The sequence below is a fragment of the Saimiri boliviensis genome, chromosome 3, assembly GCF_048565385.1.
Source record: "Saimiri boliviensis isolate mSaiBol1 chromosome 3, mSaiBol1.pri, whole genome shotgun sequence".
NCBI classification, from domain to species: Eukaryota; Metazoa; Chordata; class Mammalia; order Primates; family Cebidae; genus Saimiri; species Saimiri boliviensis.
Window position 1 is genome coordinate 110,492,638 of NC_133451.1, and position 22,877 is coordinate 110,515,514.

At 36.7% G+C, this 22,877-nt stretch overlaps 1 pseudogene; it reads right to left on the bottom strand.

Moving 5' to 3' along the window:
* Window positions 1-219: 219 nt before the first annotated feature.
* On the bottom strand, window positions 220-614 carry LOC101047171 (large ribosomal subunit protein eL31-like; annotated as a pseudogene).
* Window positions 615-22,877: the final 22,263 nt, after the last annotated feature.

Below are 22,877 nucleotides of genomic sequence, written 5' to 3' on the forward strand. Positions count from 1 at the left end.
CCCAGCTAATTTTATGTTTTTAGTAGAGACAGGGTTTTACCATGTTGGCCAGGCTAGTTTTGAACTTCTGACCTCGTGATCTGCCTGCCTCGGACTCCCAAAGTGCTGGGATTACAGGTGTGAACCACCATGCCTGGCCATTACTGACTGCTTTTTTTTAAATTAATTAATTTTTAAGGCAATTTTATAACTTTATTTGATGTATTTGATGAATAGCGATTAGTTCTCATCCACATTGACTGTCTGTAGATTTTTGAAAGTGGTAACAGGTAAGTAGGTAACCAAAGTATAGAGCTTATTTGGTGACTCTTCATCCTCATTACGTTTTCTGGACAACCACACACGAATTAGATATGGGACATTTCTTATTCCTTTGGCCCAGACTGCTTTGGTGAGCCTGGTATCCATGCACACGTCTGGAGTGCCCATCTCCTTCCTGGCAAATTTCCGAATTTCTTTGAGTGCCCGAGGGGCACGCTTTTTGAAGCCCACTCCATGGATGCGCTTGTGAATGTTGATGGTGTATTCTCGGGTCACCACCTCGTTGATGGCACAACGCCCCTTTTCTTCTCGTCCCCCTTCTTTGCGGGAGCCATTCTGCTGGGTCTGAGTTGGAAAGGATGATCACAGCTTTTAAGCTTCATCTCTTCTTGTTCCCTTCTGAGAAAGCTGATGGGAAAGCGCTGGTGCTCTCTGCTTTGTTGCTGTGGGAAGTCCCCACCTCCTAAACGCCACAAAAATCCCAAATTAGTTTTGTTTCTATGTGCACTTACTTATTTTTGGATCAGCTTGGAAAGTCTGTCTTGTGTCTCCCAAAATGTCTCATTATGTGAATAATTAAGTTTTGTCTTTTTGCTTGGTTGTGTGGGTGACATTATCAGTCTTAACATCTGAACCATATTTTGTAACAGATCCAGCTTAAATCGTCAATGTAGCCATAACACAAAGGATAAGCAAGAAATTTCAAGTTTTCCAGGTAGCGTCAAATCACTTTCTAAAAAGTTTGTGACAATTTGTAGTCCCATCAGCAGAGGCTAAGAACTCTCATTTCTTCGCATACCTTGCAGTGCCTGATACTGTTAAATTTTTAATATACTTGCACCTCGTGATTACAAATTGAATCTCATTGAGTATTTACTTTTAATTTTCTTACTTAATAATGAGTTTGAAACAATATTTTTGTGTTTCTTCACCACAGGAGTTTGTTAGTATTCTTTATTCTCTGAAATATCTATAATTATGTTGCTTTTTTTCTTTGAAATCTAATTAGTATTGCCTTGTAGGAATTTTAAGTATATTATAAATATAAATATTTAAGATTAAGCATATTGGAAATATAACAATTTAAATATTATCATGTGATTACTTTTCTCCTATTTGGTATCTATACTTTCTATCAATTAATAGCATTTTTTATTTTTTATTTTAATTTTTTTGAAGACAAGTTTTCACTCTTGCCCAGGCTGGAATGCAGTAGCACAATCATGGCTCATTGCAGCCTTGAACTCCTGGACTCAAGTGATCCTCCAGCTGCAGCTTCTCAAGGTGCTGGAATAACAGGCATGAGCCACCGTATCCCACCCCTGCATCTGCATTACCCTTGCATCTTTTAGTGAACAGAATTTCTAATTTTAATTTGGTAAATGTCAGTTTTTTGCATCTTGTTTCTGTATCATTTATCTCTTCAAAAAGCTTAACATTTCAGTATTCACATTTATATATTTAAGTGTAAATACTAAAATAATACACTTAATAATACGCGTATGATGTAAAGAGGAAAAAATGAACCCCCTTTATTTTTTTCCTCATGGATGAAGCATTTCTTTCCTAGAAATATTTATTTAATAGTCTATCCTTTCCCCATACACATGCAATATCATCCCTGCCCTATATTAAGTGACCCATGTAAATCTGGAATTGTTTCTAAGTCTAAATTGGATTCAGTTAGTAAATTTATCTATCTATTTTGCTTAAGAAAATGCTTATTTACTATATATTTTTAAATACTTTGATATCTAGTACCAATAATTTCCTCCACATTATTTTTGTCTTGAAAGGTGTTATTCTTGAATCTTTATTGCTCCGTTTAAAATATGAATAAATTCCTCCATGTTTTAAAAAATAAACCTCTGGAGACTTTATGTAAAATTATACTGAATCTTCAGATACACTTTAATAGAATTTACATATTTAAGATGTATTTTTTCTATTTGTTTAAGTCATAGTAGTCATATGAATTTCGACAGAACATTTATGAGGACTAACTGTGGTTACAAATTCTCAGGGTATGTATATTTCTCTTCCACCCAGTGGCAAATTTAAGATAGAACATTTTTCTTTTTTGTCTACCCTCATCCTTTATTTTGGCTCCTTGTGGTGACATCTCTCTGTGGCAAGAGCTCTACAATGATGTATCACAGGGTTTATATCTGTCTTCCAAATTCTAAGCAGCATTCAATAATTTCTAGGTAAAGCTGGGCTGAAAATTTCAAAATCAGAAATATCTGCTTGATTAAATGAAAATATCTGCTAAATCAATTGAATTATCTATAGTGAGCTAAAAGCACTGCTCCCCAGAGATGGATATTTGATGATCCCTTTGCTTCTATATTTTCAGTCACACAATTTCCTATCTATGTATATTCCATTTTTAAAAGTTGCTCCTTTATTCTCAAGTTCTTCTCTAATTTGTTTACCCTATTTTTGTAAATTTTATGATAGTTACTCAAAATAGTTGCATGCTATCTAATTCTATAGCCAAGAGCTTATAATAATGATTTCTGAAGAACTTATTTTTATTCATTTTACATGACGTTTCATCAGATGTTGATAATTTTTTATTCTTTTTGTCATAGCTATTAAAATATTCCTCTTCTCTCTTTTTTAATTTTTATTTTCTTTGTTTAGAATAACTTATCAACTATTTGATAGTTTTTGTTTTTGTTTTTAAAAAAACAGAGTCCTTCTCCATCGCCAGGCGCCAGGCTGGAGTGCAGTGGCACGATTTGGGCTCACTGCAACCTCCGCCTCCTGGGTTCAAGCCATTTTCCTGCCTCAGCCTCTGGAGCAGCTGGGACTACAGGTGCACACTACCACTCCCAGCTAATTTTTGTATTTTTAGTAGAGACAGGATTTCACCGTGTTGGCCAGGATGGTCTCGATCTCTTGACTTCATGATCCGCCCTCCTCGGCCTCCCTAAGTGCTGGTATTACAGCCGTGAGCCACTGCATCCGGCCTGATTGTTTTTTTTAATGAACTATTTAAATTTTCGATATTAGTATGCTCCAATAGTCCACCTTTGCTCTTAAGAACATGTTCCTTTCCCCGCTGAGTGCTTTCCCACTCAGGCCCACATTTTGTTTTATTGCTAATGCCCTTCGTAGCTGTGTCTATTGTTTAAGAATAAGACACTCATGTTCGTCCTCTGCTGACTAGAGTTTTTTTATGAACAGCCCCCCTCCATTAGTGTACAATATCTTTTTCTAAATTGCTCTTTCCCCATCTAGATTTTAAATATATGGATAGCTGAGAAAATGTCATATACTATCTTTGCTACCCTCTGGAACAACTGCAATGCATTTGGAGAGGGGAAGAAACATTCTTCTATCTTAGGTTAGACAGTTACTTCCAACAAATTAGAGTAACAAAGGACTGATTAGCAGGAGAAAAGACATACAAACTTTATTAAATGTGAATTTTTTTTCTTTTCCTTTTTTTTTTTTTTTAATGTGCAAGTAGGTTTTCATAAAAAGTGAAGACACAAAGAAGTAGTTAAACTTGGGAGCTTTTATATTATCCTGACAAAGGAAAATAAATCGTGGAGAAGCAACAAAACAAAGGGAAAGAGTTTTGGGTTTCATAACCAGAAAACTGAGGGCAGGTAAATATCTCTGAGGAAAACTAATAGAAGATAACTTACATGGTAAGTTTTGTTTATGCAGACTCATTTCAGTGTCATGCCCATGTCCTGTGATAAAGGCTGTTTTTCCTTTCCTGTTACAAAAAGGAGGCATCTGCACAAAGGAAAATGTATCTACATGTTGATATAACTAGCAATTTGATTAGTTATTTTGGCCAGGGTTTGGAAAACTGATGCAAAGGGGGAATCTCATGTTCATGCTTGCCTTGTTGAGAGAATCGTAGAGTTAATAGGTGCAAGACACTGAAAGAGAGCTCATTATGGGCGATTAGAGGGAGAATAAAATAGATTGAGAAAAGCAATCTCTAGTCAGCCTTTTAGTAAATGGGAGATAAATAAGTTGGGAGGAGTTTATTTCAAAGATCGAAAGAGGCTGGTGCTTTTTTTTTCTTTTTTTTCTTTTTTTCCCATCTTGAGGAGAAAGATAGCAAGGGGAAAAATGACTAGGTAAAGATGAAATTCTTAATCCATGATCAAGAGCTGCTTACTTCGAGGTGCTTTTTTTACTTCTAGAACCTGGGATTTGAGTCTTAAAATCTTCAACGTAAGGTCACCTACAGAAATAGACATCTACTTGTCTTGAGAGTAATGATATAGACCTAGCTTGGCATGGCTGTGGAATCCTTCCTGGTGAAGTGACAATGCATGTTTATGCTACAGATTTTAATGTGTATTTGATTTCCTGGTCAAAAAGGATGGCCCCACTTGTCAGTCAGCAGAGGCCACATCTGTTTTACCTGTTGATGATAGCTTCCAGCATACTAGTCAGTTATTTTACATAGGTAGTCAAGGTATCCAGTTGTTCACTCAAGTCCCCATCATGTTCACCCCACCAAGGTATGGAAAGTTTTGAGATGTCACTAGGTGCAGAGTGACTAAAAGCTGTTTCAAAAGTGGTTAATTTAGGTCTCTTACATGAGAAATTCTGGATTTTTACAAAGACGATAGGAAATGCTTCTAGACTCTTACATTTATGGTTTTTAAATACAATATATTTTGCTAAAGTCCTTTGTATATCTGTATTTTTAGACTGGGGATCTTGATTGGGGATGGTATGGCATATTTTGGTTTCTGATGTAAAATAATTTCCTTGGTCTAATTCAATCAACAAAAAAAATACCAAGTGAGGAATAATCTCAAAAGGCCAAGCACAGTGGCTCAAGCCTGTAATCGCAGAACTTTGGGAGTCTCAGGTGGATGGATCACCTGAAGTCAGGAGTTCGAGACCAGCCTGGTCAACATAGTGAAACACCATCTCTACTAAAAATACAAAAATTAGCCGTGTGTGATGGTATGTGCCTGTAACTCCAGCTACTCAAGAGGCTGAGGAAGGAGAATCACTTGAACCCAAAGGCGGGCGGAGGTTGTAATGAGCAGAGATCACACCATTGCCCTTCAGCCTGGCTGACACAGCAAGACCTTTCTCAAAAAAAGAAAAGAAAAGAAAAAAAGAAAAGAAAGAAAGAAAGAAAGAAAGAAAAATATCTCAGTTAGTGACTTTCTTTACCACATTTGTGTTGACATGCCTACTTGGGTGGCATCCAGTCCAGCCACAAACGATGCAGACAACCAAACAGTAAGAATAACCTAAAACTGGAGATGAATCTATAAAATGAATGGGTAGTACTGCAAGGGCCTTGGAGATTTCCTCAGCTATGTTGGTTTTCTCCAGAAATCTGGTGAGATTTGCAAATATTACACTGGGGAATAATTTAGTCAGAATTTCTGTGCATGGTAGGATAGAGCCAATTGTCTTTTAGCTCCTTAAATATCCCCCATCAGCAGGTACATTTTATCCAATAGAAGATAAGCGCAAGCCAACAGTTTAAAAGACAGAGGGCTATACAAAGCCTATTTAGTCCATTATTTAACCAGTTAGATAATTATTTGGCACCTTTTTGTATCCATCTGTCTTCTTCTTTTATGGGACATTTGTCTGACACTTAATATTATCAGTCAGGGATAGAGGCAGGTTTATAAATTGCATAGTAAAGGAATAGATGAGTACATTTTTAGCTCTGTACTTAGCAGCTTTGTTAGACTTAATATTCTCTGGAGATACAGTGTCAATTTCCTTGGGATAGGCTGGACAAGAAACAATGACAATTTTAGGACAGAGATGGATGACCTGTATTAGAATAGCAATTATATGTGTGTTTGGCAATGAGAGCCTCGTAGAGGTTAAATCTGGAGACAACACATGCTGGAGAGGATGTAGAGAGCTAGGAACACTTTTACACTGTTGGTGGGAGTATAAATTAGTTCAGCCATCGTGGAAGACAGTGTGGCAATTCCTCAAGGACCTAGAAATAGAAATTCCATTCGACCTAGCAACCCCATTACTGGGTACATATCCAAAGGATATACTACTATAAGGACACATGCACACAAATGTTCATTGCAGCACTGTTTACAATAGCAAAAACCTGGAACCAACCCAAATGCCCATCGATGATAGACTAGACAGGGAAAATGTGGCACATATACACCATGGAATACTATGCAGCCATCAAAAATGATGAGTTCGTGTCCTCTGCAGGGACATGGATCAACCTGGAAACCATCATTCTCAGCAAACTGACACAAGAACAGAAAATCAAACACCGCATGTTCTCACTAATAGGCAGGTCTTGAACGATGAAAACACATGGACACAGGGAGGGGAGCATCACACACTGAGGTCTGCTGGGGGGATATAGGGGAGGAACAGTCGGTGGGGGGAGTTGGGGAGAGATAGCATGGGGATAAATGCCAGATATAGGTGAAGGGGAGGAAGGCAGCAAACCACACTGCCATGTGTGTACCTATGCAACAATCTTTCATGTTCTTCACATGTACCCCAAAACCTAATATGCAATAAATAAATAAATAAATAAATAAATAAATAAATAAATAAAAGAATCTGTGGGATTTTAAGATTGTGCCAACTACATGACAGACTTCAAAAGCCAATCTCAAGTCAATGTAAACAGGGGCAGTTTGTCCTTTTATCATTGTACAGGTTTCTACAGGACTCACGAGTGCAATAGTGTGAGCTGATTTTACACTGGGCAAAGAATATGCTTCAAGGGTTTTATTGTGAGATAGCCATGTCATAACCAATCATTATGTTTCTGTGAGAATTTCATTTACAGAAACCAGCACAAAATAGATGGAGGTATGGGTTGTCCAAGCCGATAGCTACATGGTCTTCTTGTGGCTTTGAGACCACTCCTACAGTCACAAGTCAATCCCATGGAGTGGAGTGGGACCTCTCCATCACCACGGTGGGGTGCTGGAACAGCTGGATTTAGAGTGTCACAGCAACGTGAGATCACAGAAGTCTGGTTAATAGGCCTGTTCATGGGTGGTTTACCACGTTAAAAGTTGCTGTGTTTTATGAGCTTCTAAAGGGACAACACAGCACAGAGAAAACAGAAGTGAATGGAGGAGCCTAGTATAGGGGCATCAGCTTGTCAAGGCTGCGAGTGTGGCTACAGCATGTGGGCACGAGGGCATGCCTGATACCACAGGGTCTGACTGCCATTAGAAATGTGCTATAGGATGTCTCTGAGAAATGGAAGATTGTCCTTAAATACCTATAGTAATCCCACTTATTTTTTCCATGGCAGTGTAGATGAAAGATTTGCATCTCCACAGAAAGGGTATGAGGCTGCTGAACGGAAGAGTGTATTCCTTTTTTCAGGAAATGTGCACAGGTTCTATACTTCGTAGTGGTTCAATTTTATTTGCATACAAAGTCCAAAGACTAACTGGGACACCTTTTAAGGTGAAGTCCTCTTCAGAGGATTTTGATTAGAGATGGGGCTCCAGCAGGAAAAGCAAGAAGTCTAAGTCTTTGTGTGAAGCCATGGAAGTAAACCTGCCCCTTCTTATTATCTGGGTGCGTTGACATGAAGTATGCACAACTACTTTCTACCTACAAAGTTTACTGGTAAGGTGTGAGAAACTAGAAAGGCATAGCAGGTATTAAAAAGGTCTTAGGATACTGAGATATGCTGAGATATGGGCAGTGAAATAGGTTGCCCAGAAACTGATAGCTTAAATGGAATTACAGGTGATGGGTAGAGAGGAATCCTCTGAAGGAACAGTAGAGAAAGTTGCACCATGTCAATTTAAAAATCGCATTCTTGATTCTCTGTTTTAATGTTAGTGGTGTGTCTGGGTTGCTACCGAGGATTGGCTAACTCTGTCAGTCAGTGGGTTTTATCAGGGAATTGTCTTAGAGAAGAGGAAAAATGGACCTTCTGAGGGTGCTGAAGCCTAAGGACAGTGCTATTTAAACTTTCCTTCTCTTAGTTTCAGGCATTTATACTTCCAATATCCTGGCTTTTTTATTATCTGCAAACACCTTGAGAGGAATGAGAGGTTCTGTGATTGGAAGCAGTTTCAATTATTCTCAGTCACATTTTTGTTTTTGTAAGAACACAATTTGCAAGGCAAAGACTGCTATTTTATTTTATTTCTTTTTCTTGCTTTTCTACAAGCTACTCTCAAAGAATTGGGTAAAATCTCAATAATAAAGCTGAGAGGTTGTCCTGCCATCTAACCACACTTTGTTAGATTTGTTCCTTTATATTTTGGAGAAGATTTCTGACTAAGGCAGAAATTCAAAGATTTCTATGCTTTAGACCTCTGGATTTGATACAGTACTTTTGGAAAGTTTGTATAAAGACTTCCACAAAGGGCTTCGGATGTCAGCTTGCTTTCTGAGTGCAAAGTTTAACCTTAGAACAATCTACCTGAGGGGGAAAGGCCTCTATAATAACTCCTATCAGGCCTTGAATAGCTGCCTTAAGCTGAGCATTTGCTGGCTATCTGCTGGGGTGCTTGGAAGGGGATCTGGCCACTGGCTTCCCCTGGGAAGGGGTTCACAGAAGCCATCTGGCTTGGCATATAACTACAGTATTATCATGAGTTGGAAGCAAACATTTTAATGGCCAGTTGAGGTCCCTGTGTGTGGGATTACTGAATGGCTACTAATCTTTCTAGCTTCTTTCTAAATATGGTAGATGATCTTCTGGAAATAGATGTAAAATTGTTTAGTAAATTAAAAGATATTCTACAACCCAGAAGACATAAATTCTTTGCAGTCAGGGACCAGGATACACTGGCAAAGGGCATTACCTGGGAAGGCTTGATATGGAGTCTGATTAGAATCCTGAAATGTAGGTATACAGTAGTTATAAGGGACAGCAAAATGATCCTTGTGTATGCCTGGGACCTCTGCCAAAGGCTTTCCTGGCTGTAAGCATTTGCTTAAGTAACTTGTGTGGCCCATGCCTGGAGGTCAGACAGGAGTGCTTGGGCAATTCTTGTAAGGAAATGGAAGTTAAATTGGATAGCTAGGTGTTCAAAAAATTTTCTAGGGAATTTGGAGGAGTGCTGCAAATAAAAGAAATTTTCTGAAAAGGTGGGACCAAAATTTGGGGAAGGGATATGTGTTAGGTTCCAGAGATCCAAAATATCTTCTGGAGTTTCAGAGATAGGGAGTTGAGCTGGAAAAGGGGAATTTGTAATGGATTATGGATAGTAACTTTCATTCTTAGTCTGATTTCTGTTTTTTTGATTTTTGTTAAGGGAATCCCCCAGACTAGCCAAAATACTTTTTTTTTTTTTTTTTTTTTTTTTTTTTTTGTATTCTTCCTACAATCTGATCTTCCCATAGGTCCTAATAGGACATTTGTTTAGAAGCAGAGCTCTCTAAACATCACTTTAAAATATAAACATTTTTACAAATCAAAAGATCCATCATCTGGTCATCTCAGTCAAGGACTGAGCCACCAAATGCAGCACAAAGAAAAAAGGCTTTTTCTGGAAAGACCTGGAGGCGACTTTCTAGGCATAAAGTGAATTTTTACCACAGAGGCAAGAAACATCCCTGGAGCAGGTGCAGAAGATATAGCTTCCATGATGCAGAATGTCACTCCCAAAGATAGCAAAAGAAAGTAGAGACAAGTGTTGCCACAGTTGGTAAGGAAGGTGTTTGTGTGAAAACTCCTGTCGCTGGTCTTTCATACAAGTGAGATGCCTCCAGTCATAGACCTGCTTACCTGTGATACCAGGAAGGAGATACTGGTATGGGCAGGGACCTTTTATTTAGACAAGCTTCCCTGAGTCTTGCACAGTCAGACAGATAAAACTGGTTGTGCACCAGATTTTCAGCCTGACTTGTAACTCGCAGGTGCAGGCCTGACAACTTGTGGCCCCTGGCAGGTAGAAAGCTCTCTCACTGGATTCAAGCCACGCTCTCAGTATATAAAATGGGTTAAAAGAATAATTTCCTTCAGTTTTATTGGTGTCCCATAGACAAAATTTATCCAAATGAGCAGTGACCTAGTAAGAACCATGAACTCTGTGAGGCCAGCTGGACAACAGATTTTGGAAAACCATTTCTGCATTTTGCCCTATTTTGGCAGGCTAGGTCTCACCAATGCAGGTCTCCATCCCAACTGTCTCAGTACTTACTGAGTGGTTAAGTTAAATATTAAAAGCTGAGAGAGCCAGTGCACTTATACAAAGGCTGAAATGTAACATAAGCCCACCAAGAGTTTGCCTAGGCCTTTCTTGAGCCTTGAAGCATAACAAGATAATGAGGGAATTCTTAACAGGACACATTTAGGAATAAACGAGTTTTACTGGGGGGTCCGATGAAACTCCCCATGCTTCCACAAACCAGTTTGTTGGGGGTCTGAAGAAACTCCCCACGCCTCCATGATTTAGCAGGAAACAAGGTAATGGTAATCACTCCAGCACCTGGACCTATTTAGATTAAGTAAATTTACTGAGGCTCCAGAGGAAGGTCTTCAGGACTCAGATCTTCGTTACAGATTAAATGAAGTTAATCACTTATGTCTTTATGTGAATGCACACTTACACATAGACTTAGAGCTTAGAAGGTAATGTAAGCTTTGAAAAACTTTGGAATTTTGAGTTGGTATGATGATATTTTCCAGGATTACTCCCTGTAACCAGTTACAGAAATAACTCTCTTCCTCCCTAGTTTATCTGCATCTTGTTATTAGGCCTCGAGAAACAGCCGCCTGACCCTCAGTTTGGTTCAGGAACATTATGATTCCCTGCCTTATGACAAAGAACACAAAAGAAAAAGGCAAAGTAAAATGATGGCTATCCTAACAGGGAATGGATCAATAGCAAAGGCCAAACAAAACAAAAGTGGCAATATCTGAGGAATTAATTCACACAAATGTTTTCACCTTATTAATCTAAATTGGAAATTAAAAAAGAAAAGAAAAGAAAAGACAGGTCGTACAACCTTCTCTCAGTCAGACCCTCCAAATGGAAAATATGAGAGACTTAGTCAAGAATTCTTACCTTAGGCTTCATTAGGTGTCTAAGTCACTTTGGGTGGTTACAACAGAATATCATAGTTGAGTGCCTTAAAAAACAAATAATTATTTTCACAATTCCAAGCTGGAAGTCTAACATGAAGGTGGCAGCCCAGTCATGTTCTTGGTGAGGGCCTTCTTCCTATTTACTGATAGCCACTTGATTGCTTTATCTTCACATGATGGAGACAGAAAGAGAAGGGAGCATCTGTATCTCTTCTTATAAAGGCTTTAATCCCATTCATGAGATTTCTCCCTTTATAACCTAATTATCTCTCAAAACTTCTACCTCCTAATACCATGCTTAAATTTAACATTCCACTCTGGGATGGGAAAGACAAACATTCAGTTCATTGCATTAGGTATCCCAGGATCTCAGCTGCAGGCTCTGGAGGAACAGGGAGTCAGTCCGAGGCTATGCTGTCTCTTTGTGGACACCAGAAATGGAGTAAAGTAAAAACTTTTCTCTATCCTCTTAAGGTGTGTACCTGGAGCTTATGAATTAGACTGACAAAAGGCATCTAACAGGAGAAATTACATTCAAATTTTATTTGAAATTAATCTGATTTTTTTTTTATCTGCACAGAGGACTTTGTAGAAAGTGAGGACCAAAATAAACAGTTAAGTTCAGGGGATTTGTATACCAAATTAACAAAGTATGATTAATTGTGGAGATGTCAAAAGACAAAAGAAAGGAGATTTAGCTTCTGGGGCAGTAAATTGATGGAAAGTAAATATATGGGGAACACTGATAAATGATAAAGCCAATTCAGTAAGGTTCTATTTATATAGACCCATCTAGTGTCATCTCCATTTCCATTGATGAAGACTGTTTCTTTATTTCCTATTATTATTAAGAGAACACCTACACAAAAGGAAATTAAAGCACAACTTTTAGGCAGAAAGGAGGAAGAGAGAGAAGTTTTTCTACATCTGCCATTTCTCAATTTACTTCTGCTCAAATTAATTCTTATGCCAAAATGGTATCTGGTGGTGGTGGGAACAAGGAGGAATTGGATTCTCTTTAATTTTACATTGCAAATGCCTGATAATTGTGGGTAGTTTTATAACTTTAAGCAGAAAATTCAGTTTGGGAATTGATTTTATTTTAATAAATAAAGCAGAGGAGATCAAATACTATCAATTAAATGAGTAGTTTTAAATAACATTATTAACGAATATTTGTACATTTAACTTTGATTTCTACCAGTGGAAATAAGAAAATCCTAAAGATTTTAAGCCTCATGTTTCTGTAGATGTTTTGGTGTCTGCTTAATATAGAATCTGCCAATAAAACCTTCCTGCCATTCAATATTTTTATTCTGCTGCAAATAAAGCTCTCAAGGTCACAAATATAGTCATGGCATCCAAATGGCTGTTTTATTTTTCTTGAGAAAAAAACCCCACAATGCTTTTTTAAAAAGTTCTATAATTATCTAGGTTTATCTACCATCATCGAATATACTTTGTAAGATTAAATATCTCTCTTTTAGGTTTATGGGTGTGTTCTTTTTTCTATATCATCTCGAAGAAACCATCTGTCCAATCTTATTTATCTGAGACATATTTAGTCTCTAACTAAACAAACTGAAAAATGTTGCTGGGAGTTATAAAGTATTATGCCGAAGTGTTGGAGGCTGTCATTCACTAACATACAGCGAATCATGGCTTAAGCGGTCCCATTTTCTTTATGTAAATATTAAGGATGACAAGGCAGGTAATCTTCTCAGATTGAATTAATATATTCTCAATTCACTTACAAATGAGTGGTATACACTGTATAAAACCAAGATACTCACAATTATGAAAAAGCAAAACTAGACCTGAAAACCTCTAGCACATTCCCAAGTTCTACTATGATCATCATAGAAAGCTTCAGATTCCATTTCAACCCACTTTTCTAGATCATTTTAGATAACTATGTTTCTAAAGCAGAATAAATACTACTTCCTCATTTCCATTAGCTGTTTTGTAGGATTTTCAGGTTAAAATACAAAGGTGTGAACTCAGCTCCCTGCAACCTCTGCCTCCCTGGCTCAAGAGCTCTTCCCACCTCAGCCTCCCTAAAAGCTGGGACTGCAGACCTAAGCCACCATGCCCGGCTATTCTCCCTATACTCTTAAAGAGATCTATGTCTAACACTACCACATTGTAGAGAGAAGAAACTGGCCTTGCATTCAGAAAGGCAAGATTAAATCTTAGAAAAATAATGTTAGTGTGAGGTTTTGTTTGTTTGTTTGTTTTTAACCATTTACAGGCCTCAGTTTGGTTTCAGGGATAGACTGGATAATGCAAAGAAACTTTTAAGATGGAACCTGACTCTTAGTGTTTCTTTGTGCTTGTAAATTGTACACCAGATAACATGTGGGTAGTCTTGTTTAATTGAAAACCTCAAGATTTAGTGCTTTAAAAATATCAAAGTGCTATATTCTGAGATGCCCCTCTTACTTAACTTTAAAATATATAATTCTTTACAATTAGAAGTATGATAACTATTTTTAATTCAAAAAACAGAAAAATAGAAAAAAATTATAAGCAACAATGTTCTATTTCTAACACAATATATTCACTGTTCACATTGGGGGACATAATTTTCTCAAAAAAGCATGGGGGTGTGTGTGTGTGTAAAATATGCAATAACCATGAATATAACAAAATGTTGTTCTATAATTTTCTTTAATGGTATTTCTAATAAAAGTATATATAAAACATGTCTTTTAAAAAATACATCTTGAGTCATTTATTTCATGGGAGTAGCATAATTTCTTTATCCAGCACCCTAAACACAATCATTTGAATTGTTTTTAATTTTTATTATTACAAACAAGGCTTTAATGAACAATTTGCACATTTAGATGAAATTATTTCCTTGGGTGAGATTCATTAAGTATAATATATTTTGCAGTTTTTTTTTTTTTGGAGGGGGGGAGAAAGGAAGAAAAAGAAAGAAAAAGAGAAAGAAGGGAAAAAAAAAGGATGAAAGAGAGACAGAAAGAGGAAGAGAAAGAGGGAGAGAAAACGGGAGTCTTGCTTTATTGCCCAGGCTAGAATGCAGTCTAAAAATGGGTATTTGCAGTTTTGATTGATATTCATAAGGAATCTCTAATTCATCTCAGAAATCCATCAGTGCCAGGTCTAACTCTCTAATTCTTTATAAATATCAGTAATAATAGAAAAGGCCCATTTTTGTGCAAAATGGAATAATATGAATATTTTTCTTCTCTTTCTAAACTAATAGGAAAATGCCAATAATTACTTTTGTTTAAATTTCACTTAAGGTATCTTGAGATCGAGATTATAAGGTTGAGTTTTATTTACATATTTGGATTGCCTGTTTTATGAAAGGAAATGACTACTTTGCAAAAGCAAAGTTTTCTGAGTTTCTAGATTGAATTCATATATCTTAGAACTGTCAGGAGGTTAAGGAAAATCCCTGAATAGATTCACATTTCATCAGAGGATCCCAATAGCATATTTGAGGAGTGCATATTGAGTTTGTGTAACAGGGATGTGGTACTTTTGCTGCCTTTGTGTGTGTGTGTGTGTGTGTGTGTGTGTGTGTGTGTGTGTGTGTGTGGCTGTAATAAGTAGAAGTTAATTCGAGGGAAAGGAATTATTGAGAACTCCATACTGAGGTTTTAGAAAGTTCACTTTTCCATCAGATGCTTATATCTAGAGAATTTATAAAGTCAAGATTAAAAATGTCTTTCATGTTGCTACATGAAGTACAGATTAAAGAAAAGTTGTCTCTATATTCATATTAATAGTTTGGTGAAGAAGAAAACTTTAAAATTGCTACTTTTAAAAAAGATCTTAGATTTTGCCTTTAAAGTGTTCAGTCTTTACATTCCCCAGACTAGATGGTGTGTTTCGGCCCAAGGGCATATGAATGTCACTCCCTCAGAAATCCATCAGTGCCAGGTCTAAAATGGCCAGAGGAGTTGCTGCAGGCAGGGCAAGCAGAGGTTTTCCCATCTATGTCACGTTGACGTTCCAGTTCTGTGGGCTGAGGGACTTCAACAACATTTTGTGCAGCTTATGTGACTGTTTGTAGCTGTCCCACAGTAAATCAGAGAATGGAAACATCTTCGCATGGCATGTTACTTCAGAATTATAAAAATCTCACATACCTCCATCTGTAACCCAATAATATGAAGTAATATATATGGAAAATAATTATTTATTTCGATTATTAAATTGTAGCAGTGAGTAGACCAGTCTAACAATGATCATAGAACTATGCTTTCCCAATTTAAGAATAGCTTAAATACTGGTGTTTACATTTATGTGCTTTTTCCAAGTGTGTATAAATTTAGCTCCATTTCAAACTGAAACCTTCTCTGAGACTGCCTTCTTTGGTTTCTAAGAGCCAATATACAGACTGTGCATGGGATAAGTGCATACTGTATGCTGTGCATATTTAGATCCTAGAATCTTTTCAGAAAGACAATTAACTGACTGTTTCAAGGCTGTGATGCAAATTAGAACATTTTGTTCAATTATTATTTTTAATAAACATTCCATTCATAGTAATAGCTTAAAACAAACTGTTCGATAAGACTGGGCAGATGGAGAGAAACAGGCAATTTGTTTACTTGAGATGTAGTGTATCTTTCCATTCTTTACCCGAAGATATAGGTGAAACATTTTATATCAAATAGTAAAAATAGGATATATTTGCTACCAATGCTACTACCAACTACAATATGATTATTGTCAAAATCATCAGATAACCTAGAATAATATATAAATTTATTTGTGTAATTGAGTAAGACAGGAAGAAGCAAACTTCAAAGTGGAATGTCTGAATATATACTAGAAAAATTCCCATACTTTGGTATTTATCAGATGTGAAGTAATTTGGGAAAAAACCCTCACAATATAGTAGGAAACATGTCACGCAGAGTTTTACAGAAATCAGAATCATAATTGGAAATCAGAATCATAATGATTCAGAAGTTGAATAATTTACTTAGAGTTACCCTCAAGACTTAACAATAAAAGATGAAGAAAGAAAAAGGCTAAAAATAAATTAATCTAAAATACAGTCATAGCATTTGTTGAAGTTGTTTGGCCTAACGTTCAATGCATTGCCACAGCAACTGATAATGTAGGGTTATAATGAACAGCTCTTAGAAGAAAAAAAAAAAAAAAAAAAGAATTCAGATACACAGTTAGGCATTTAAGACTGATAACAAACCACAAAGACCACCTCTCCTATAATCTCTGTGTCTACGTGTCTACAACAACTTCAAATACACATATTCCTATGGCAAATTTAAATGAAATTATTTTTGATGAAAACTCTGAAGATCTTTTCATAGTGACAGATTGTGTTACAAAGTCATGTATATCTAATCAGTAATCTACACAATCTTGTTTCGGTTTCAGTTTTGTGAAGAAAAAAATGAATACAAAAAGAATATTTTACAATTGCCAAATAATAGCATAATTTAATATTAACATAAAGAAAATAATTTTATAAGACCGGAAAATTTCATTTTATATAAACTTAAAAATATGTTTTATCTTCTTGCAAATCCAATATTCTTCTGGGATATATAATAACACTGTAGGAGTGATTTACGCAATTCCTCTCTGCTAGACTTGCAGGTAGGAGTCTATATTTTATAGATGAGTAGTTAAAAGTATCCACTCTGAATTTATATTTCCTTGGTTCAAATCCAGGCTCTATCAGTTACTAAGTGGTTCTTATTGACTAGATTTTTCTGACTACATAAAAATTTTAAGATAGTTTAATAAGTGGCATTTAATTTCCTTTTTGTTGTTTCTTTACAAAATATGTTATTAAAAATATTTTCATTAGTTACATTTCTTTTTTTCTTTTATCTTTTGCAGATGCACTGAAAGAATGTTATAATGATATTCCTTAATAGTTATATTAGTCATAACAGATGTTCATCAAGTCTTGAAAGGTTCTACTATTAACAGTGTCCAGAATATAGCCATGCCTAATTCATATTTTTTTAAAATATTGAATGCCATTTCATTTTACCATATATACACTATTTTATGTTTAATGTACTATTTTATTGTATTATGTATTTCAAAGTTAGTAATTTCAGTAAACTACATAAAACTACATCTGAATATTATTACATTATAAATAAAATACATTACAATAGTAATGAGTACCACTGTCATGCCCATTGTTATTTTCTTACTTCCATTGAGAAACTGACTGGCCCATATTTCCTCAATGTTGCCCATGTCATCAGTACTGTTTGTAAGTGCTTTATATTTCTTAACTACTTTAATTATAATAATGACACAGGATATATATATGGTAAAAAGAAATGGCATTCAATGATTTAAAAAATATGAATTAGGCATGGCTATATTCTGGACACTGTTAATGGCAGAACCTTTCAAGACTTGAGGAACATCTGTTATGACTAATATAACTATTAAGAAATATCATTATAACATTCTTTAAGCTCATCCACAAAAGGTAATATAAAGGAAAAACAGAAATATAATAAATTAAAACAGTTTTAATGACATTTTGTAAAGAAAGCACAAAAAGGAAAATAAATGCCACTTATATTAAAAACTTTATGTAGTCAGAAAAATCTAGCCAATGATAAGTTTCAGTGCTGCTTTGCCAGCCAGAAACCTCTGAGGCCAGTGGCGCCTCTCCCTGAGGTTTCACTGCAGCCCACTCAACCTGGCAGGCTGCACTCTACTGGCCCCCTGACCTGGATCCTGCAACCGCCACGGCTGTGTGTTCAGCTCACAGTGGATCAGGAGTCCCACCAGTGGCTTCTGTGGCTGGAAGCCAGCATTCAGACATGAGGGACACTGTGGTGCCCCCAAAATTGGAGACACCAGTGACTGACCATGGAATCCCAAGGGGGTGTCACAGATTCTGCTCTGGGAGTTCTGAGCTGTGGACCCTCAGTAAGTGTTACAGTTCTTTCTCATTCCCTCCATTCACAGCCCAGAGAATGAGGGCGTGTCACAACTCACTCTGTCCTGCTACCTGCAGATTGGAGATCCAACCAGAAGCTGATACTGCCCTTTTCACTCCCACTATGCAGCAGGTTCCAGATTCTTGTCCTGTGACCAAGAAGAATGAGGAACATGGACACCAGAAAGTGAGCAGGACAGAGAGGAATTTCACTGGGTGACAGCAAAGCTCTCAACAATGAGAGGGTCTCCAAAGTGGGTAGCCCTGTGTGTGAGAAGGAGCTCAAAAGCACGTAAATGTCTGTAAGGCTAAGTTCAGGGTTTTTACAGGTTTGCAATGAGGAGGCATGGGCTGTAGATAGCCTTGGAAAAGATAACATTTGATTGGTTAAAAGACACCATCCAGAGGGAACCAACAGAGAGAGTGGGCAAACCAGAATAGAAGTTCTCACTCTGGTCCGGCAGGTTGTTTTTCAGGCTTTAAACTGTCTTTGGCTTGGTTGGGATTTACCAGGGACCCACCCCTATCAGCTTAGGAATTTGCCTGTCTCCTGCCACTATTAATAACATTATGAAATTTGTTTTTCTTTCTCAGAGACTCAGAGTTTCATGAAAGTAAAATCTCTTTCCCAATCACAAATCTTTATGCATTAGAATCAGAATATAAAATCTGATATTTCCACTTCAAAGTACACTTTATCCACAAATCCTTAAATGTCTCCCTGACAGAAAAGCCCTAAGACCTAGGTTAATAATCCAAATAAATTTTGTTTGCCTTTTTTGCTTTTCTCTTTTTAATTTGAATATTTTTCCACAATTTTTTGAAGTGTTTCCTTTTACATTTTATTTTTTACTTTGATATAATATTTATTTTTTTTTGTTTTTGAGGGCTGTTTTAATAGCTCACCTAAATAGCTAAAAGAATAATAAAAAAGGTTTTATTCCACAGGTAACCAAATACTTTCATATTAAAAAAAATACATACTTCATATACAGAACATCTAGAGAATTGCTTATATATTTTATTTTTCTTCCAAAGTTTGTTTTTTTTTTTTAATTTGAAATGAGACCTACAAATATGCGGTCCTATTTTCTAAATTATTGTGAACAATTCAAGGTAGCCTTTAATATATCTTCCTATTACTTAAATCTTTGATAAAAAGAAATATGAAATTAATTTTTGGAGGTATCTGCTAAACACTGTCTTTAAAATATTTTCAATTTTTCAGGCATTGTTCAAGGGTGGAAAGAATATCTTATGATTCTAAACTGAAACCCACAATTTATGAAATGTCTTGCATGAATTAACTCCATATGTTATAAGGGTTGAGAAATACATTGTGAATTTTAAAGTCACCTACAAAACTTTAAGGACAGAAAAGTACATCTAGTCCTCTCCCTAACTTTTCCTGGGCCACATGCTCACCATTCCAGACAAATGAGAATCTATCCATGACTAAAAAAAAAAAAAAATCTCTAGAGAAGATTTCTTAATCTCCCCTAAAATGTTTTCACTCTCGCTTTCAGCAGAATTTCCTTATTGCTTACTTTATTGCCGCTAGTTAAGTCTGCTTCGGTTGCTCTCCTCTCTGTGGAAATGAAGAACAGCTGGCCGATATCTTCTGTGTAAAGGCATTTGAAATTCTAGAATGCAGTAATTAAAATACTTTCTTTGCCTTTGACTAACATTTTCCAGGGTTTATTTGAAAATTTTATATGTTTTTAAAGGTTTTACATGCATCCCAAGTCCTGGAATGCTTGCGTTTTATGAAGCCTAATTTGTCCCTTTGAGATATTGGCTGAGCGGCAGAGAGTAATAAATGGTGATATGATTCCAATATATCATTATCTTATTGCTTTAAACATTATGGCTAGGTGCAGTGGTGGTAGCTCACACCTATAATTCCAGCATGTTGGGAGGTTGAGGCAGGAGGATTGCTTGAGCCCAGGCATTCAAAGCCAGCCTGGATAACATAGGGCAAACTTGTCTCTACAAAGGATAAAAATTAGCTGGACATGGTGACACACACTTGTAGTCTCAGTTACTTGGGAAGCTTAGGTATGAGGATTGCTTGAGCCTGAGAGGTCAAGGGCGCAGTGAACTATGGTCATGACACTGCACTCTAGCCTGTGTGACTAAGCAAAACCTCTTTCAAAAATAATAATAAAAAACAAACAAACAATTAAACATTGCTGTCAGAGGCGTGAGTCATCCTGGCATATACTCATATATTTCTTCTGCAGGTCCGGAGAAGGGAAATAAAACAAATCTTTACAAAATAATTCTGTTTGGGGAATCTTATAATTTCATCCATGAGCCTGGAATACCTTGACAGAGATTATTTCCCCCAATAACCAATTATCAGTCATTAATAGAGTGTCAGCATCTTCCAGCCTGGTCACAATCATTATTTGTACAAGTGTTATTAGCACTTGTTTCCAACATAAACTCTAATAAAATCTTGAATTTGTTTGGACAGTGATCATAAGACAAGAAATATATAATCAAAAAAGGAAATCATGAAGCATTTATAGAAGTTGCTCTACAGCATCTAATCGGGAGAGTGAGCTGTTTTTTGTTTGTTTTCTTTCAAACTTGTTCAAGGACAGAGGTCAGCAAACACTTTCCGGAAAACACTAGATAGCAGCTATTTTTGGCTTTGCATGCCATATGGTCTCTACTGCAGCCAGTCAACTTCAGCACTGTAACATTGGAGCAGCCACAGCCAAAACGTAAGCAAATGCATGTGACTGCGTTCCAATAAAACTTTATTACAAACACATGCAGCAGGCTGGATGTTGCCCGTGGACCATAATTTCCCAGTCCCTGTTCTAGAATATGGAGTGCCAAGACCTGACAATATGTGCTGAACTTCCTGCCTTCCCACATTCTCTGACATTTTTCCACTGCTGGGATTCTCTGAGGGACTCACCTTCCTTCAGAAGATAACTAAATTCCAAGTCTGAAAGATGCCATGTTTCTTCTATGTGCTGTGAGTGAGCATCAACGCCTGGCATTTTCCTTGTGCAGTCTGCCTAATGTTTATCATAATGTCCTACCTCAGCTTCAGACCCTTTGCCAGCTTCCTCCTGGTAGACTTTCCATTTTTCCAAATCAAGAGCTAAATCTAAACTTTCCCACAAATCTTCCAAGAGACTAGCATGCTAGTCCTAAATTCTATGTCCAGTGATTGCACATCCAAACGCTTCTATCACATCTCACTTCTCAGCTGCTTAGCCCAAAATGTCAGAGTCACTTTTCACTCTTTTCCCTTTACATCCACATCATCAGGGAATTGTTAATAGTGCTTGAGAATATGTGCATGCCTCACCATCTCTGTGCTACCTGATAGTTTGAGTCATCATAATCTCCTCTCTGGATTATTAAATCCACCATATTACACAATCCATTTTCAGTAGACCAATTAGGTAATTTTGAAACATAAGTATAATATCAAAATTCTCCCAGGAGTCCTCAGCTCAGAATAAAAGTCAAGGTCCTGCCAATGGTATACATGCCCCCGCTGTATGTGATCTGTTCCATCTTCCAAGCCTTATATCTCTACCCTTCTATCACCCTCACCTTATCTCTGGGATCCAGCCACATCGGCCTCCTTGCTGTTTTCTGACTATACTGAGAGCGCTTCCACATCAGAGCAAATTCCATAGCCTTATTTTTTCTGCACTGGATGCTCCCCATCACCTCAATTTAACCAATGCTCGCATCTTTTTGACTTCTTTAGTATAATTCCACATTCTTTGAGTCCTAACTTGGTCAATCATATATTATTGCAACCATTCCTCTCTCTTCTCTCAAAATCCTATCTGTTCTGCCTTACTTTTCCTTTTTCCCATATCAATCATCTTCCTCCATATAATAAAATTTAAAATTGTTTCTATGTTGCATTTATTGTCATTGACTTTCTCTAGCTGCTAAATTACAAACTCCTGAGAGTGTGAATTTGCATCTACTTTATTCACAGATTTTTTTCCCAAGCATCAATGACAGTACCGGACTGAACAGTGAAGGAACCTTGAAAACATTTTGCTAAGTAAAAGAAACCAGACAAAACTGGTCACATATTGTGTGATTCCATTTATATAAAATATCCACATAGGGGACTCTATAAAGATAGAAAGAAAATTCATGGTTGCCAGGGGCTGGGAACACGGAGATAGTGGAATAAATGCTTGATAGGTATGCAATTTCTAGAGAAGTGGTGATTTTATAACATTGTAAATGTAGAGAATGTCACTGAATGGCTCACTTTAAAATGGTTAATTTTATGTTATATGAATTCTACCTCCATTTTTTAAAATTACAAGAAATAAATTTTTATACAGTGCCTTCACCTGTAGAGACACTTATTAGCAAACGTTCACATGCTTTGGGAATAGAATGGATGTCATCTGAAGCTGGGGATTGCTAGAGAGGCAGTGCATGTGACAATCACATGGTGTTGAATAACAGAAAGGACTCATGGGGCTGCCAGTTATGCCCTAAATGACACTAGTGTCTACGTGTACTTTACCTTCATCATTGCCCTCCATTCACAAATGTATATGTGATTTACTAGCATTCGGGCACGTACTATTATAAGGAGTTATAAAAGCAGGAGATAAAAGCAGGAGATAGTCTAACCATTACGTACGGACACCTTTCTTAAAAGAGCATTTA